This window comes from Lissotriton helveticus, chromosome 10 (assembly GCF_964261635.1).
Source record: "Lissotriton helveticus chromosome 10, aLisHel1.1, whole genome shotgun sequence".
In the NCBI taxonomy this organism is placed as follows: domain Eukaryota; kingdom Metazoa; phylum Chordata; class Amphibia; order Caudata; family Salamandridae; genus Lissotriton; species Lissotriton helveticus.
The window spans coordinates 1,012,730,649-1,012,751,221 of NC_136071.1; the positions used below are offsets into that span (position 1 = coordinate 1,012,730,649).

At 51.3% G+C, this 20,573-nt stretch overlaps 1 protein-coding gene across 2 annotated transcripts in view; it reads right to left on the reverse strand.

Moving 5' to 3' along the window:
• Nucleotides 1-20,573, reverse strand: part of MIOS (meiosis regulator for oocyte development) — a 209,182-nt gene that overhangs the window by 11,969 nt on the left and 176,640 nt on the right. The gene's annotated exons all lie outside the window — the stretch shown is intronic.

The following is a 20,573-nucleotide window of genomic DNA, read 5'->3' on the forward strand; positions in this document are numbered from 1 at the left end:
GTGAGGTGTGGAAGATGATATCAGTATTCAGGGCTCCATTGCCCGGTGAGAAGTAGGTGTTGGCAAAGGGTGTTTCAGGGTGCGACCTCAAGAAGTTGTGTTTAAAACGTTTAGTGGCATTTTTGGTGAGAGTGGAAGGGTAGTTAATTCTAAAAGTGTGCTTGCCGTTGAGCTCCATTTTAGAGAGGCTGTGGTGTTGGGTGTAGGAAATAGGACGATAATAGAAACTGTCAGCCGCTAGTTACAGGGCCAAGGAATGACACTAGTGAGTGACCAAAAGTATAAGAGGTAGAAGTCAGTGTGATCCACGAACAAACAGTGCGTAGGTGCAGCTTACCAAATGTATCCTATATACGAGGTAGCAGTCAGCTTACACCATGTACCAAATATGAGAGGTAGGACCGATTAGGTGGAAGCAAAATTACACATCAGAATGTACGAGGTAACAGCAGTGTAGTCTAGGTGTAGAAAGTGGCTGGGTGCAGCTTACATGACTGAGCGAAGTGAATGAGGTAGTAATAATCAGTGCAATATTGTGACGTAGCTTACATCGAAAAACCAACAAATAAATGAGGTAGCGAACAGTGAATGATGGGGATAAAGGTGAGATAGGTGCAGCTTACCGCATATAAAGTACAAAAATAGGGCTAAACTACTAATGAATTACTGAATCCAATATATGTGCATACAAATTACAGCAATAACAAATATGACACTGGAATATGAGGTAGCAATCAGTGCACTGTCGGTGGGTGAAAGTGAAGATGGGTGTATAATACATACAATGTAGGAAACCAGTAACAATAAAATAAAATAAAATACTGCAGTAAAAGGCAATGACTAGTCCATGATGGCCGCTGACTAGAGAGAGAGGTCAGTCTAAAATGGCCGCCAGATAGGGGGGCTGGAGACAGTAGTCCTTTTTTGTTGTTATTGCTTTGAGAGCAAGGAAGGGAAGTTCCAGGTTCCGTTTGAGCAAGCCCAGTTCCTAGCTAGATATGAGGTAGCGATGGTTGCATTACAGGTGAAGGAAAAGTGACATGAGTACCAGTTACGTAGAAAGTGCAGAATACGATTAGAGATAGCCTAAGGAGTCCAGTTCTTAGTACATATGGTGCAAAAAATGACTAGTCCAAGATGGTCGCCGAAGAGCCATTCTAATATGGCCGATCAGAGAGGGGAGATAGAGACATTAGTCCTCGGTCTGTTGTTATTACTTTGGGAACAGGGGAAATGCATTTTCTTTTCTGTTTGAGCAGTCCCCGCCCCCAGCTTGCTGGGCGAGAGTCTTATCTCTATTTTTGGAGGTCTTGTGTGGAGGAGTTAAGTTAAGGAGCCTCGTGGGCAACAGCGGTACCAGAGGGGATTTATAGCTACAGTTTTATGGCCCCAGCCATTTTGAACAATGGATGTGATTTAAAAAGGACGTGGTTTAAAAATGAGGGCCAGCGAGTGGGGTGGGGGGGAAATAAATACCTTATATGTTGAGTTTGCCAGCAGAGTGTTGCAGTTGTCGATGATCCGGCCATAAATGTGCACAGCTGCTGTTAGTGGCAGGTTGAGGTCTGTTCTTCTTCTTGCTGTAGCTTGCTTGTGTTGTAGATAGCTGATGGTGAAACGGGCTCTTAACCCTTCCTGTCCTGGGGTACAGGCTCACCGGCTGCAAGCATGCCCTCGTGTGCACCACCTAACCACAGGCAGGATCGTGGGGGGGGGGGCACGTCCAGCCTCACCGGTCTGGCAACCAGTGTCTGACGTGCCAGGAGAGCACGGGGGTCCCGCCGATCCGCACCGCCAGGCGTCTCACGGGTGGCTCACACAGGGTGTCTCACGGTGCTTGCTCCCGATGCTCCCGTTGCAGCCCTGCAACCACGCCTCTGATCCGCGCAGCGCCCGAGGCCAAGTGGGCTCCGGACCTCCGTCCCAGGTCCCGAGGGGAAACGCAGCAGCCCGGCGAGGCGGGGCAGGCTCTAGCCGCGGCCGCCCAGGCGTGTGCGAGTCCCCCAGCAGCTCCACAGGCTCCAGCCGACTCCGACCCTCCGCACTGACCCACCGAGCAGTCCTCCGTCCCCGAGCTCCAGCCTCCCAGTCTCGGCAGGGCGATGGGAGTGTCTGCAGGCGAGCGCCCAGGAAGAATCGCACACAGGGTGGCTCTCGGTGCTTACTCCCGTTGCAGCCCCGCATCCACGCCTCTGACCTCCTCCGCCTCTGATCCGGGCAGCGCCCGAGGCCAGGTGGGCTCCGGACCTCAGTCCCAGGTCCCGAGGGGAAACGCAGCAGCCCCTGCGAGGCGGGGCAGGCTCTAGCCACGGCCGCCCAGGCTTGTGCGAGTCCCCCAGCAGCTCCACAGGCTCCAGCCAACTCCGACCCTCCGCACTGACCCGCCGAGCAGTCCTCCGTCCCCGAGCTCCAGCCTCCCAGTCTCGGCGAGGCGATGGGGGTGTCTGCAGGCGAGCGCCCAGGAAGAATCGATCCAAGAGCGTCCAGGAGTAGTCCGGCGAGGATGAGGGGAGATCGCAGGTCTTCGCAGGCTCCCGATCTCCGTCAAGCAGGTAAGCGTCAAAACCAGTTACTTTTTTCAATCCAGTTACTTGGCAATCCAGTTACTTTTTGGTAGTAGATTTCCTAGACTGGTGGGTACTTAGGAGGGATAAAGCCCAAATTGGGATCCCTAGCACCGGGAGCTCTAACAGGAGCTCCTACCAGGCGGCCATCTTACAAAAAGATATAATTGTACACTGATCATACTGTACTGTAGAACCTCCAGAACCATCTGGATATCCTGGAGTATCAGCACAGGAGGTGAGGGGTAAGATAACCGAATAAACCTGTATATGCATTCCATGGATGAACGCCAGATGGGAGGTGAGCTGAGCAATGACCGAGCAAACCTACTAACCATATTAGTGCTTCCTACTGCTTGACAACAGATTCAGTGAGGCAGTGCTCTACTTCAAATGAAGTTGGAAACAAGGGGAAAAGACACCTTCTTGAAGGGCTGGCTATAGTACTTGCACAGAGAAGTGCTCGCTACGTTTGAGATGACAAAAGACCTGGGCAGGATGAGAGAGAGAAAACAATAGACGGGGACGGACTCCGCTCACAAAAATGAGGGCAGGGGTAGACAAACTGGTCAAAGCGGAAATACCCTAACTATAAATGATCACTTATTTCACTGTTCTTTGGTGTCTTCCTTAGTCTTCCTCACGTCTCTGGCAGCATCCTGGGTACTTCCAGAAGCCAGTGAGCACCCCTTAGTACCAACTAACCCATATCTCAATTTGTGTACAAGGGCGGTTACTTTACGTAAAACGTTACAGATGTCGTCCACTTCCCAGCAACTGAGCCATAGCACAGTTCACATGTCCAAGGAATCCCTCGACATGCCTGGCTTTCTTTTCAGTAACACACGATCTCCAAAAAGAGCTCCTTAAATTTGTGGTTACCTTTTTGAGATTGAGACGTGATTTGAAAACCTTGCTACTGTCTTCGTATTATTTGTAATGTTAAGATGATCACTGTTGATGTAAGTCTTTTCCGATGTTTGTTAAGTCAATGTGCAGTTTGTAAGGTTCTTTTTTAAGTGCTTTAAGTTGATAACGTGGCATGATTACAAGAAACAAATGTTCTTTTGCAAAGGAATAGTTATGGCATGATGAACGGAGTCCACGTGTCGCTATTATTTACAAAAGAAGATATATTTTATGGTAAATTGAGGGTATTTCCACTTTGATCAGACAGCACAAAATCTTGACTATTCCTGTGGTCTTGCATCATTCTGCTGTCATTGTCTAGGAGCTTTTCCTCCTTAGCCGTCAGTGGGTGGAGCTTGTTTCTGCTGTATACAGAAGGCAACAAGAGGCACTTCCAGCCACTCTTGGGGTAGCAACAACTGTAGCAGCGCATGGACCCTGGGTCTTTTCTCCTTGTGCATCAGGTAACTGCAGAGTATATTTTGGACAGTGTTGAAATGTCATTATTTTCCTTAGACAGTTATGTAAGGTTTGCAACTAATGGGTCCTCGTTTGCTCACAATAGAGCCGAAGGCAGTGGTATGAAACTGGATTGAAACCAGCCATCACTGTTGATTTGTTGTCATCCAACAACCTCACGCTTCAGGGATTTCCAACTTTTCAGCCTGTAATCCAAAGTACTGTTCTTTATATTCAAGCGCTTACAGTTTCAATTTTAGCAATGTAGATATGGACACAAAACTCACACCATTCAAAGCTCTATTAATGAAAAATCAAGAGCTTACTGAAAGTGACACATCCTATGAGGCCACTAGACAGCCATGATACCTGGCTTGGGTGTTCGAATTCACAGACAGACAGGTAGACACTCCATTCCAGAATGAAGCGTACTGCAGCTAAAGCCAAATGCAGAGAAGGATTTCAAATCAGGATTCACATGTGTCCTTTATTAGGTGGAACCTACCTGGCAGTGCAGCCTGTCTGGTTGAAACAGGCCTATTATCAGCTTAACCCCTTCGACGCTGGCGGGATTCCCCCGCTGTGCTGGGGGGCGGGGGGCGCGTACAGCGCCCCCATGCTCATGACGAGGTCAGCTCGCCATGAGCCACGGCACTCTGGTGCTCATGACGAGCTGAGCTCGTCATGACCGCGCCCGTTCCAATGGAACGTTCAGCACAGCAGGGGAATCAGCCCAGCGTGCGAGCGTTCCAAGTAACGGGCACGGTCATGACGAGCTCAGCTCGTCATGAGCAGCGGTGCGCCGTGGCTCATGACGAGCTGACCTCGTCATGAGCACGCAAGAGGTTAACAGATCTTATAGTGGGCATAGAAACTTAAAGCCCGCCCATTGCTTGCCTTGTCTTTCTTGTGCTATTCCTCCCCTGCTTACTTTTGGAAACCACTTTTTATGTCGAGCCTGGGCAGCGCAAGAGCGGCTCTGCGAGGCATGCTGTATTCAAGTATGGAATTGAAGCTCTGCCCACTCCCCGCCCATATTTTTCATTGGCTTGTGTCATTGTCCGTTGGAAATGCTGACTTCGGATTCGTTAATAGGCTTGTTTGTCCCTCCTTAGTACCTCGATGTCTTCATTTGTAACCTCCCATGAGGACTGGCCCTTTTACTTCTGTTGCTACACGGTATGTCTTATTTAGCACGAAAGCACTATTTTCTTTAGTGAGTTTCTCCTATTGCAGGCACGACATGCTTTCCTGCAACATTCAGCGCGCCATGCATGCTTTCACTTTCCAAGCAGCCCGTGACAATGGCGACCGCTTCTTTGAAATGAAATAGGTCTCGCATTTACAAGAGTTTGAGCTATTGGCTTTAAATGATAATGCCTTTTATTTATGTGTTAATTATCAAAACAGATAAATAAAAGGCATTGTCATTTACAATGCCAATAGCTCAAACACTCGTAAATGCAAGACCTATTGCATTGCAAATGCTTGTTTATTTTTGTTTAAGCACTCCACAAGTGCGTGTGTTATCAAGATGTCGCCTTCATGTGCTTCTCTCCCTCCCTCACTCACTCTGTACTGCGCTCTCATCTGTGTGCTTTTCTAGCCGTTCTTTATGCTGCTCTTTCATTTCTTTTTGTTTAAGCACTCCATGAGTGCATGTGTTTTCTACATATCTCCCCTGTCTTCTTCTCTCCCCTACTGTGTCACTCTCTTATCCATGTGTTTCTCACACTCGCAACCTATGCAGCTCTCTCTCTCATCCTTGTTTTTCTCCCCCACCGCAGGCTTCATGTTGCGCTCTCTATCGCCCGTCGTGTCCTCTGTCAGTTGAGCTTTACCCCGCCCTCCATGAGCTGCTTATCCTCTTCTTACCCACACGCTCCTCCCTTAACCACACCCCGAAGTGCCTTTTTTTTTTTCTTCTTAAACCAAAGGCTTTTGCTCCCCCCAAAAATATTTACCAATCCAAGTGGCGATGACCATCTTGCATTTGTAAATAAAAAAATTAAGCAAGTGACACCTGTGTTATTCCACTGACACACACGTGTTCTAACGCACAAGTGCCTCAATGGAATGACAAGACTGTCATAGTGCCTTTTTAGGTCTCGCCTGTCGATGCGCATGCGCATCGAGCAAGCGAGACTATAGGGGCTCATCGACTCTTTATCTAACTTGCAAGGAATCGTGGCGATTCCTTGCAGTGCCCGTGACTTTTAAGCTCAATGCGCATGTGCATTGAGCTTAAAAGCGCGTGCACAGCCGCCCGCATTCCTCCGACACCTTTGAAGTGAAGCTTAGCTTCACTTCAAAGGCCCGGCTTCTTCACACCCACATGCCGCTCTGCCCCGCTCCGCCCCCTCCCCTGAGTCATCCTGCCTGCCCTCGACGTTCCCCCCGCCCCCTCCCGCCACGCAATGCCGAGAGCTTGTTGAAGCTGCTGCTTTTATCCGTCTTCTGCCAGACTAGCACCTTTAGTTGTGATGTGGACAAGACGTGAACGTTTTATAATTTGCCATCCCCGGGCTTGAACACTAAATACTAGCGTCATATGCTCACGCAAAATATAAAAATAAAAAAGCTGCTGTTTAGGCTTTGTTTTCTTTACCTATGCTGCATAGTTTAACAGATAATCTACAGTGTGTTGTTAAAGCGCACAGGCTTTATGGGTATTGGTGACCAGCCTTCTGGTATTTTAGAAGAGGGTCCGTTCGTCTTCATCAGTGGTATAGTGTGTTTATAGCAAGTGCTATTAAGGATGTAAACACGGACTACAGGGTCCGCGTTTATACAAACAGACGACACCTTATCTGCCGGTCCCGAAACCGAGCCCAGACAAAGCCCTGGAGACCACCCATGCATTGGATCCGAGTAGATTTGGCGTAGTGCTCTGAAAGAAGCGTGGGGTTTGTGATCAAATAAGACATTGCGAGAGCTCTCTTTTTTTCTGAATGCTGGTAAATCTGGTGGGCATAAGCAGACTATGTTTTTGAAAGTGCCGAGGAGAGCTTTGTGAGGAAGAAGAGGTAGATCAATTTGTGTGATTTAAAAAAATATATACATTTTGGTGCTTTCAGGAGGCTAGTGGGGTCCCATTAAGATAAACATCCGCCAATTACCGCTTTTTGGCATGACGGCCCTACCCTTGAATGGCCCCGGACAACTAATACCGAGCCTTAGTTTCTACTGTGGAAAAGAGAAAGGAAAGAACATAATTCTTTTCTCCTTCACTGACTATAGTCACGTGACTTCCTTTTTAGTGACTCACGGATAGGGTTGAAGGTGAATCATGGGTGATTCAGACTCAAAAAACCTACATTTTCACTTGTGGCAATCCATGTTACAGTGATCCGTCTGAGTATCCGTAGCACAGGATCTGTGTAATAAAAGAGGCTTTTCTCCTTTAGTCCAGCACCCAGCTTAAAACCTGCCCGCTTTTTAGGAATGCGCTCGATGAGTAATTCAGGATATGACTAAATATGAGTCTTCCCAACCCTCCTCTTCTCTCAGCCCTACTACTGCTCCTTCAGAAAAGTGTTTTTTTTTCAGCAACGTTTTGATGTTGCCGAACATCGCCATATTTTCCTAAGAACTCACATGGCAACTAAAGAGGGGGAGGGGACCCACCCACCATGCCTGGCAGTGGGGGTTGGGGTATTGCTCTTCAGACTGATGATAAACACACTCCCAATTGAAACAAAAAAAATGTCTCCGCTCACCCTCTGCCCTGTTGTATAATCTAAATTCTATGGCTTTATACTCACCGAGCAAAAACCCATGTGCCGTCTCTCTTGTGCCCATAATAAACAAGCGCATTTCCCCGTCGCAGGAAAAAGGGGTCGATTGCAGCGAAGGACAGACTGCTAATTAATTTTAGGCTTGCACTCCGATTGTGTTCCATATTTCTCTCATAGATATGATCACAAAAAGGCGTCTCTTTAAACATTTATTCCTGTATTTGAGGGATATAAGGTTTTGCCTTTCAGTCCGTCATAAAACGTGTATAAAGGACGTTACTCAAAGCTTAATATTAAGGCTTGTGTTACGTCAGCCATTTTCTTAAAAGAAAAAAAATACACGTGGCTATGAGCTACTTTTGTTTTTTTTCATTTCCAACCGTTTTTAGATTAGACCTCTAGAACCGTTTCAGTGTATTTTTTTAATTAGTTTAGGTGTTCTATTTGATTGTTTTACCAAGCCGCCTAGTTCTAAACACGATTTAATTAAAACAAATCTGACATGGAAAACAGGGTTATGTCACACTGGTAAAACGGAATCACAAATACAAAATTGAACCTCAGTATTGCACAATAAATGCTTGGAAAGAATTAGATGTTTCGAAATTTATAACATGGGATACTAGGCTAAGTATAACCGCAATTCAAGTACACCAGAAGTTAAATTGTGTTTTTAGAGTGTAGTGCCTAAGCTAGCACTATTGTTTGTTTCTTAAGAATAGAATAAAAGACACACAAAGACGCTCTGATAATGAATAGCCCTTTCTCCATATTTTTAGTAAGCATCCACGCTACAGAATGCCCAAATGATCAGTATAGGGGCCTCGCATTTCAGTGAAAGCTGAAATTATACCTTGTTGCATGCCTTATGATAAAGAATAAAACACGTTCCAATTTTCCTCCTACAATTGGTGAATTGCCACAGCTCCCTTCGTATGTAAATATTTTCGTTCATTATTTTGGAGAAATCCTTTTCTAGTTTAAGACTAATATTTTTTTTCTTTTAGTGGTATTTTTTCCTTTTATTCGCCGTTTTACTTGTTTTTTCTTTTTTAAGGCTTTCATCCATTTTGGTGTACCGTTTTTGCCTCTACTTTTGAGAGTGTGTGTTGCAGGTGCCCAGGACAACCTCATTGCTGCATTGTAGCAGATACCTAGCATTGGTGTATGACTAATTAACTCTACCCCTCTTTCCTGAATAGCAACCCCTTGAAGACGAAGTTTTACCACTGCTAGACTTGTATTAAGGGGACAGCAGCGCCTCCTAGCTGTGGGCGATAGTCGCCTTTTATAAAACAGAGGACAGACTCGACACTGCCTGCAGGAGCCCATGGATGTCTGGTCGGCCATTGCAACGTCTTCCTTTTATTAATGGTTCACCCTCAACCCCTCACCCTCACTCACCCTCACCCTCACTTACCCTCAACCCTTCACCCTCAAACCCTCACTCACCCTCACCCTCACTCACCCTCAACCCCTCAGCATCACACTCACTCACCCTCACCCTCACTCACCCTCAACCCCTCACCTACCCTCACCCTCAACCACTCACCCTCACCCTCACTCACCCTCACTCACCCTCAACACCTCAACCTCAACCCCTCACCCTCACTCACCCTCACCCACCCTCACTCACCCTCACTCTCACTCACCCTCAACCCCTCACTCACCCTCAACCCCTCACCCTCACCCACCCTCAACCCCTCACCCTAACTCACACTCACCCTCACTCACCCTCACCCTCACTCACCCTCACCCTCACTCACCCTCACTCACCCTCACTCACCCTCACTCTCACTCACCCTCACTCTCACTCACCCTCAACCCCTCACTCACCCTCACTCACTCACCCTCACTCACCCTCACCCACCCTCACTCTCACTCTCACTCACCCTCACCCTCACTCACCCTCAACCCCTCACCCTCACACAGTGCAATAGGTCTCGGAGCATTTGAGTTAGAGCTTTTACATTTGTTTATGGCTTTTTTTCTTTGTAATTCTTTAGCATTGCCTACAGGAAACAAAAATGCTAAAGATTTACAAAAAAAACCCATAAACAATTCTAAAAGCACTAACTCTAATGCTGCGAGACCTATTGCATTTCCAATGCTTGTTTTATAAACCTGTTATTTAGACAGTGCTGCACGATGTCCCAAAGCTGTACAGCACTGCCAGAAACATGTGGCAAAGCTAAAAGGTCCCAACAACAATACCTATTAGTTTTGTCAGTACTTGTCAAGGTGGAAATCTGTTGAACATGTTCCCTTCCAACCTGCTTGCTCGCTCCTCACCTTCCAGAGGTGGAGAGCAGGGCAGACAGATTGCAAAGAACATCTGTGCTGGCCCGCTTGCATCTAATGTTACTGCTGGGAGAGGCGCTCCTACCAGAGATTGCCCTTGATGCCCACCAAGAAAATGTGTTGGCTTGAGAGCCTGCGCTCGGGGTTTGAGGCTGAGAAGCAATGTTGTTCTATGATGATGAAAGGCCCTGTCTTTGTATTGAGCTGATTGCAAGGAATGACAAACATCAGCAGCACAGCCGTGCAGGAGGCGGAGTTGCAGCGTTGTAGGACCGCCTGACTGTCTCCTCTTTTGCTAGCCAATGTAAGAAAGTGGATTAGTATTTGGGGTGGATTGAAGTCCAACACAAGTAATAATGGCAGTATTCTTGTTGGGACAAGTAAAGGTTTCAGTATTTTAAACCTAGGTTTGCAAAAACCAAGTTGGATTTGGGCAGAGAGGGGCGCTGTGTGATTGTTTGCAGTAGGGCACATAGGAACTGCTGAAAAAGAGGGTAGGGTTACTCTTGGGAACTATTTTCCCATTGGTCAGGGAGGGGCCAGGAGTCACTTCCACCAACAGGCTAGTGCCAGGCATAAATGTGGCACCCCTGGGTACCCTCTTCAGAACACTCCTGGATCCGTGTAAAATAGAAAAACTTCACCTGCTGTGACCTGTGAGGAGAACCCTAAGGGATGGACCTACTTCCACTTGTAACCAGGACTGCGAAGTAGACGCCAAAGGTCAGTAGGCTTACCTCCTCTTTGGTCAGGGCCATAAAAGCTTTAAGAGACCCCCTTTCCTGAAGAGCTCAGCTGAGCACCGGCCTGCTGGTGGCTTCTACTGGAATGACTCCTGACCCCTAAATGGCGCCTCTAAGACCCTGAGGCCTTTAAAAAGCTGTCAGTGGGGGGAGGAGCTTCGCGCGCATCTAAGATGGCCGCGTGAGCACAGGGCTCCCGAGACCCTCGCTGCCTCCCGCATCTATCCTGTCTCTAATCCTGAAACAGACGACGGGTTCTGATAGAGATCACCCTACTGATGCGAAATCTCTTTTCGGGAGTCGATTTGGACGCAGAGGTCCGGACTTACTCCACCGTGCAACTCCGGGGCCTACTACGTACGACCGACCGGGGCTTTGAGTCCCCGAGGTACCCAGGTGGCAATTGAACAACAACGGCTGGTGGGTCGAGGCCGCCGCCCCTGTGGTACTTTCGGTTTCGTTCTTGGCCTTTGTCTACTGGGACTTGTATCCCGCTGGTGATACTGCTTGCACTCTGCTATTGGCCAGAAGTTTGGCTTCTACCCTCGTCCCTGGACTTTACAAGTTGATTGTGTGGGGAGCCATTCTAACCAGGTCCCAAAGGCTCCGCCGGGGCTCGCAGCTCGATATGGCTAACAAGCCGGAGAGCGAGAAGCGAGCTCTCAAGGCGTCGCAGCGAGGAGGTGTCTCCCAATCTAACACTTTGGACCGCTTTACCCACCCGAGAGGATCCCCCGGTGATACGGGTAAGGCTTTGACTGAGACCGGGAATGGCTCTCCCGCGGCGGAGGACCCAACGTTGAGGGACGTAATGGGCGCCATTGCAAGCATGAAGACGGCCATGAGTCAGCAATATGATGTTCTAGCTTCGAAAATCGACACTGTGGCGATGGACGTCAACTTAATTTGGACTGACTTGGCTAAGACTAATGAGCGGGTCAAGTCCCTGGACATTAAGACGGCCAGCCTTACGACCGATGTTGCCGATCTCCAGACCGAAGTACGTAACCTCCGCACATTCAATGACAACTATGCCCGGCGGCTGGAGGACTTTGAAAGCCGGGCCAGGCGCAATAATGTGCGTATTGTCGGGGTTCCAGAGAAACCCACCGAACTTTCTATGGATCTGTTGGTGGAGGATCTTGTCCTGAATCATTTGGCACCCAAAGGACTGAGTCATTTCTTCACGGTCGAACGCGCTCATTGTGTCCCCGGTGGGAAGCCTAAAACTGGGGCGGCACCGCGGCCTATTATTGCCCGCATCTTTAACTTTCGAGATAGGGATGCCATCCTTCAGGCCTCGCGGATCAGCGGCCCCACGAAGTTTGAAAACGCATCGATTAGCTTCTTCCCGCACTTCACGCAGGCAGTGCAGAAACAACGCATGGGTTTTCTGGGTGTGAAGCGGCGGCTCAGAGACATGGGACTGAAGTATGCCATGCTTTTTCCGGCCCGATTGAGAATCGAATACGAGGAACGTGCGCTTTTCTTTGACCGACCGGAGATCGCTAGCGATTGGCTTGACACTTTACCAGTGAATAGAGACTGTTCGGAACAATCGAGGGGTGCTGAAGGTGCCACGGAGGAACAGGAGGAGTGAGGACTCATCCGCGAGTGTTTTCCTTGAACTTTCAGTAGTGGTGAACGGTTTATTCAGTGCAATATGATTCCCGGGGGTGGCGGGGAATCGGGACTCGTCCTCCTCTATGGGGTCTCTTCTCTCTTTTTGTAGATTAGTTCTTATGGCGCGACAGGCACACTGCAAGTTGGGGTGGATTTCAGGTCTAACGCAGGGGTGCAGGGTGGGGGGTGTGTGTTTGGGGTCTCATTGGGGTGGAGGGGGGGGTCTTTGTTACTTTCTGGTTTATTTCGAGGCTACACACTGCTTTGTGCTTCTGTAGCGCAGCGCCGCTTCCTGCTGCCTGCTCGACTTCTCCCCTGCTCGTCTTCTCCCCTGCTGCACGTTGTCTCCTGCCTCTGCACTCTCGCTCTGTTTCCCCCCTGTATTGGTGCTGCTTCCCCTGTTGTGCCCAGCCTTTCTAGGTTTCTTTGTGTGTCCCTTGCCTAGTCTGCCGTTTTTCCCACTTTTCCCCCGCCGCGCTTGCCGCCACTTCCCCGCTCCCCGCTGCTGATCCCCTGCGGCCCCGCCCCCCTCCACCTGGACCCTTCCCTTCCCATTCGCCACCCCGCTCCCGCCTCCCAGCTGCCCCTCCCTCGCTCCGCCCCCCCCTCTCCTCATATGGCAGAGTGGCAAACGCGCAGCGTTGACGCGCAGCGGGCGCGCCGATTGTGCACCGAAGGTGCGCCAAAGGTAAGCCCGTCTGCGCCCGTCCGCGCCTGGCCCGCGCCCAGTGCCAGGACCCCTGGCCCCCACCGCCGGAAGCCGACCCGACGGTCCTACAACGCCACCGAACTCAACGCACTCAACACCGGCCGACCCCCGGGCTGCTACCGAGCCACACCGAGACGCACCCACGGACCCTTCAGCTGCCACTCCTGCAAGTTCACCTGCAACCGGACCCACGCTACACCAGCACCCACCAACCCGAACTCCAGCAGCACCCACCTGAAGTGCATCCTGCTCAACACCCGCTCCATCCACAGACACGCCGTCGAGCTATGGAACCTGCTCGACACCACAGACCCAGACGTCGCCTTCATCACGGAAACCTGGATGAACGCCTCCTCAGCGCCCGACATTGCCATCGCCATCCCGGACGGCTACAAGATCATCCGGAGGGACCGCGTCAACCAGACAGGAGGAGGCATCGCCATCATCCACAGGAACACCATCCGCATCTCGACCGACACCGACGACACCCTCGCACCCGCCGAACACCTGCATTTCCAGATCCATGTCAACCCCAAGACCACCCTCAGAGGCACCCTCATCTACAGACCCCCGGGACCACGCACACAATTCAGCGAAGACATCGCCGACTTCATCAGCCCACACGCCCTCCCCTCCGCCGACTACATCCTCCTCGGGGACCTCAACTTCCACCTGGAGAATAACAACGACCGCAACACCACCACCCTGCTGGACAACCTCGCCAACCTCGGACTCAAGCAACTGGTGACCACCCCCACCCACTACGCCGGACACACACTCGACCCGGTCTTCTCTTCCAGCAAGGACATCGCCTTCAACCACGCCACGGGACTCCACTGGACGGACCACAGCTGCGTCCACTTCAGCTTCAGTAGAACCACGGTCCACCATCACCAGCAACAGGTTCTCCGCAGAAGCTGGAACAAGATCACTGCAGACCAGCTCGCTACTTCCCTGAGCAAGAACCCTCCCACCAGCACAACGAACCCCAGCCAAGCGGCCACCAACCTCACGAAACGGATCAGCGACTGCGCAGACGACCTCGCCCCTCTGAAGACCCCGCCGAGCAGACCAGGCAGCAAGAAAGCACCATGGTTTAACGACGAACTCAAGAGCTCCAAGAAGAACTGCAGAGCACTCGAGAAAACCTGGCGCAGAGACCCAACACCGGACAACATGATTGCCCTCAAGCTCGCCACCCAAAAACACCACCAACTGATCCGCGCCACCAAGAAAACCGCATTCAAGGAACGACTGGACAACAACGCACACAACAGCAAAGAACTCTTCAGCATCGTGAAAGAGCTCTCCAACCCCAACGCCGGAAACAACGACATCACCCCTTCGCAAGACCTCTGCAACTCCCTCGCCTCCTACTTCCACAACAAGATCGCGGACATACACAACAGCTTCAGCACTCAACCGACGCACGCCACGACCGAACCACCGCCCCCCACAACCACCCTCCGACCCTGGACCCCGATCAGCACCAAAGACACCGTCAACACGATGAACTCCATCCACTCCGGATCTCCGACCGACCCCTGCCCTCACCACGTCTTCAACAAGGCCGACGCTGTCATCGCACCCCACCTGCGGGACATCATCAACACCTCCTTCGTCACCGCTACCTTCCCGGAGAGCTGGAAGCACGCCGAACTCAGCGCCCTACTTAAGAAGCCATCAGCCGACCCCACCGACCTCAAGAACTACCGCCCCATCTCGCTGCTCCCATTTCCGGCAAAAGTCATCGAGAAGACCGTCAACAAGCAACTGGCCGCCTTCCTCGAGACGAACGGCTCCCTCGACCCCTCGCAGTCTGGCTTCCGGGCCAACCACAGCACCGATACCGCCCTGATCGCAGCAACCGATGACATCCAAGCCCTGCTCGACAACGGAGAAACAGCGGCCCTCATCCTCCTGGACCTCTCCGCGGCCTTCGACACTGTCTGCCACCGTACCCTAGTACAGCGCCTCAGCAACGTCGGAATCCAGGAGAAGGAACTGGAGTGGATCATCTCCTTCCTCGCCGGAAGGACACAGAGGGTCCGCCTCCCCCCGTTCAGATCGGAGGCCTCCGAAGTCATCTGCGGCGTTCCTCAAGGCTCCTCGCTCAGCCCAACACTCTTCAACGTCTACATGAGCCCCCTCGCAGCCATCGCACGCCAGCACAACCTCAACATCATCTCCTACGCCGACGACACCCAGCTGATCCTCTCCCTCACCAACGACCCCGCCACCGCCAGAGCCAACCTACACGAAGGGATGACAGACGTTGCCAAGTGGATGATGAACAGTCGCCTGAAACTGAACTCTGACAAGACGGAAGTCCTCATCCTGGGATCTTCACCCTCCGCCTGGGACGACTCCTGGTGGCCCCCCGCCCTGGGCAGCGCTCCCAAACCCACGGACCACGCACGCAACCTGGGCTTCATCCTGGACTCCTCCCTCTCCATGACCAGACAAGTCAACGCCGTCTCCTCGTCGTGCTTCAACATCCTGCGCATGTTACGTAAGATCTTCCGATGGATCCCCACCGAGACCAGGAAGACGGTCACCCAGGCCCTCGTCACCAGCCGTCTGGACTACGACAACTCCCTCTACGCCGGTACCACCGCCAAACTCCAGAAGAGACTCCAGCGGATCCAGAACGCCTCAGCACGACTCATCCTGGACATCCCCCGCCGCAGCCACATCTCCGGACACCTGAGAGACCTGCACTGGCTCCCAGTCAACAAGAGAATCACCTTCCGGCTCCTCACCCACGCACACAAAGCCCTACACAACCAAGGCCCAGGATACCTCAACAGCCGCCTCAACTTCTACGCTCCCAAACGCCAGCTCCGATCGACCAGCCACACCCTCGCCGCCGTCCCTCGCATCCGAAGAGCCACCACAGGAGGAAGGTCCTTCTCCTACCTGGCCGCCAAGACTTGGAACTCCCTTCCGACCCACGTACGCCTGACCCAGGACCACCTCGCCTTCAGGAAGCAACTCAAGACCTGGCTGTTCGAGCAGTAGCGGACCCCCTCCCCCCAGCGCCTTGAGACCCTCCGGGTGAGTAGTGCGCTATACAAATGCTTTGATTGATTGATTGATTGATTGTTTTTGATGTCGGTTTCCTTTTGGAAGGGGTGGCATCTTCCTTTCCGGGATGGAGGGTAAGGGGTTGAGGGTGTTGAGTTGGAATGTCAATGGTCTGGGGGACAGGATAAAACGGGGGATAGTGCTACAATATCTGAAACGTCTTTCCCCAGATGTAGTGTTGCTGCAGGAAACGCATCTGATCGGAAACACCTTCCATGCATTGAATAGACGGGGCTATCGCCTAGTGGCGCACTCCGGATTCACTACTGGGTCGAGGGGGGCTGGTATTCTTGTCAGGACCTCCCTCCCCCTGGAAATAGACAATACGGTGTTAGACGACAGGGGCCGCTATGCGGCTATCACGGGCAGATAGGAAGGGAAGACTGTTTCCATGATTTCTGCATATGTCCCCCCGGGCTTGCAATACACGACCTTCTCTGATCTGGGGAGGGTGGTGCTGGATCTCCCGGAGGGTATGTTGGTTGTAGGTGGCGATTTTAACTCTCTGGTTAGCGGCAGGGAGGACCGCAGCCCCCCCAGGGATCTCCCGAGGTCGCAATCTTGGTTGGGTACCTTCCTAGACACACTGGGCCTGGTGGATAGTTGGAGGCAGTTGCACCCCGGACAAGCACAGTTTACCTTCCATTCTGGAGCGCATGGGAGTCTCTCGAGGCTTGATTATATGCTTGTTCCGGCGGCACAGATGACCTCTGTGAGGGAGGTTCGCCACCTGGCCAGGGGGATTTCGGACCACTCTCCGCTTTGGCTTACTATTGATGTCCAGATGGGTGCTGCAGGCCGGGTGGCTCCGATCAACCCCTGGCATCTCCTTAGTCCAAAAATTAGGGCTAGAATGGTGAAATGCATGGAGCACTACTTTGTTGAGAATGAAGGGTCGGTGTACTCCGCTATCTCCCTGTGGGAGGCCTACAAGACGGTGGTCCGGGGTCAGGCCTTGTCCCTGATTGCCAGTGCGAAGAAAGATAAGAATGCGGATGTGGTTCGTTTGGAAAGTGAAATCACGGTGCTGGAAGATGAGTTGCAGTCTGGGGTCACTCAGGAAGGGCTGCATGCTCTAGCCCTTAAACAGGCTGATTATAGGGCTCTGGTGACGGATGCGGCCAAGGCAATGAGTCGTGAACAACAGGGGCATTTGTATGACGTTGGTGACAAAGCCGGGAAATTGATTGCCTGGCTGGATAAGAGGGATAGGCTGAATCGGGTGGTGCCTGTTGTTGAAAGAATGGATGGGGAGCGGGTTGTGGACCCTGTTGAGATAGTAGACGCCTTTGCCCACCATTTCCGGAGGGTTTACGCGCCGGTCTCCGACCGACCGGAGGAGGACTCGCATTTATTGCTAAGAGACATTGCGTTGCCTAGCCTGTCTGACTCAGACAAGGAGCTCATGGAGGCGGATTTTTCCGCCGATTAAATAGTGCTTGCTATCCGCTCCATTCGCTCCGGGAAAGCGACGGGACCGAATGGTATCCCGATCGAACTGTACAAGTTGTGTCCCGATAAAATGGCGCCGCACCTTCGTCGAATGTTCCATGAGTCGCGAGAGGTTGGCTCCCTCTCCCGAGATCAGAGGCTTGCGTCCATTGTTGTTATTCATAAGGATGGGAAGCCCCGTGACCAATGTGCCTCGTATAGACCGATATCGCTCTTAAATGTTAAACCTAAGATCTTGGCGAAACTTTTGGCGAATCGACTGATAAAGGTCATTAGCGACCTGGTACACCCGGATCAATCCGGGTTTATTCCCCATCGTAACACTGCGTTAAACCTGCGCCGTCTTCACGGCGTATTGGCGAGGGCGGGGTCGTTACGTGAGCCGGCCATCTTGGTTTCCTTGGATGCCTCTATGGCGTTTGATACGGTGGAATGGCCATATCTGTGGGCTGCCCTTGCTAAATTTGGGTTTGGCCCCGGTTTTATTGGATGGGTTAAGCTCCTCTATGAGCAATCGCTGGCGCAGGTAGTAGTTAATGGTAGGGTGTCTGACTCATTTGTGCTTGGGAGGGGCACGCGGCAGGGCTGTCCTTTATTGCCATTGCTTTTCGCGCTCGCCCTGGAGCCCCTTGCTGCATGGCTCAGATGGGAACCGTCGCTTAAGGGTATACGCTGGTCCCCGGAATTTGAAGATCGCATATCGTTATACGCGGACGATATTCTGTTATATCTCACTTCCCCCCGTAAATCGTTTGGGGTCCTTTTTGATGTGTTGGATTCCTTCGGTAGAAACTCTGGACTCGTGATCAACTGGGCTAAGTCCTCCATCTATTCACTGACTGGGGAGCTGCCCCCCTTGCCGCGTGTCTGTCCGATACCGATTTCGCATGCTGGTTTCAGGTATCTGGGGATCTATATCTCGCTGGACTCTACCGTACGGTATGAAAACAACTTACTTCCCCCGCTCCGGCGGCTGAGGTCTGATGTACACGCGTGGTGTGGCCTGCCGCTGTCTCCGCTGGGAAGGGCCGCCCTTTTTAAGATGATGTCTCTTCCCCGTTTCTTGTATGCTATTCAAAACACACTCGATCTTGTGCCCGCTAGTTACTTTCGCGAGATTGAGAGCCTCCAGAGGAAGCTCGTGTGGGGCGGGCGATCTCGCATTGCTTTCGCGAAGTTAACTTTGCCATGGTATGACGGGGGCATTGCGTTGCCCGACATTAAGCGTTATTACTGGGCGTCCCAGCTTAGTGCCATCAATCACGCGTTGTATGGCCCCGTCCCGAATCCTGCATTCGAGATGGACAAATGGCTGTTGCCAGGTGGTGACTATAACAGGGCGCTCTACTCCAGCTCGGCTCGAACCGCTCTTACTGGACCCACTGGGGTCGCAGTGCGAGTGTGGGAAAACGCGACTGCTGCGACGCGATGGTCTGATCGATTGACTAGGGCTGCCCCGCTTTACGCGACTGGGAGATTGGGCAACCTTTGGTCAACGAAGGGTTTTGAAAAGTGGGACCTCGTAGGTATAAGCAGAGTTGGTGATCTCTGGGTTAAGGACCGGATTAAAACTTTCGAGGAACTCAAACGGGAATACGCGTTTAATGATAGAGAATATTTTCGCTACCTCCAGGTTCGTCATGCGCTTGGGTCGGTATTTTCGGTTGGCACGGTCATTCCTGAGTCTTCTCCTCTTGAGGATAGGGTGCTTGACGGGCATGTCCCAGATAGCACCATTTCTCTTATTTATAAGAAACTTATTAATGATCGATCGGACCTCCTTGTACAGCTTCGTGAGGCTTGGACTTGTGATGGCTTGGAACTGGATGATGAAGATTGGCAGGCAGCGATATCCTCCCCTAAAGAGGTCGCGATTCCGGCGCGACTCCGGCTGGTGCAATTGAAGGTTTTACACTGTGTCTATATCACGGGTCCACGCCTGATGCGGATGGGTTACTCAGAGGATGGGTTGTGTAGGCGTGGATGTGGTATGCTTGCTACTTTTCTTCACATTATATGGGAGTGTCCTGCTGTTGTGATGTTCTGGAATCGAGTGCATGCGGTGATGGAAGAAGTGACGGGAGTTTCGCTGTTGCCGGAGGCTAGACGTTGTTTGTTGAATGTTTGGGAGCCTAATGACTACAGCACTGTCCAGACTCAATGGGCCACCCTTGGGAATATGATAGCGAAAAGGGACATAGCTCAACTATGGGGATCCCAGAGGACACCTAAGATCTCAGCCTGGACAGAAAACATGGATTGGTGCATGTTTAGGGAAAAAACCGTGTATCTAGCTCGGGGCCGGCCCAAGAAGTGGGGGAGGATATGGCACCAATGGAACTTGTATCGTAGAGAGATTTGCACCCCCCCCCTTTGTAGAGGTTCCCGATCTGCCCTTGTCCCCATGACTCGGTGTTCCCGGACTTTTATACTTTGCTATCTATGATTGCTTGACCACTCTCGGCGCCCCCCTCCTCCTGGATCCATAGATCCTTATTAATGCTGTCCATTTACAGGGATTAGCCCCCCCCGGCTGTCAGGGGACGGACATTTACAATACTGTTTGATGCCTCGTTGCTTTTGTTTATGTTCCTTATTATTTCATAAAATATAACATATGGAACCTTTAATTTATCCTCCTATAATCACGGGATCTTCCTATTATGTGACGCAACCGCTGCTGGACCCTTGGATTGTCGGCTAACTAGCTGTGTTGAATAATATCGTTGGTCTTTAATGCTACCGGCCGGCCCCTGTGGTTGTAGGCCAATGGATGTATCCTTTTTATTGTAATAAAGTTTTTTTTTAAAAACAATAAAAAAAGCTGTCAGTGTGTACGCCTCCTGCCTAGCTTTAAAACCTGGAACTTAAAAAGCTTTTTCAAAGATTTTTGCTTGGAGAACAGAGAGAAGACTGGTACAAACCTTCCAAGCCAATCTGACAAAAGTGCATAGCCTCTGAACCAAAGATTTAGGTTGCTACCACTCAG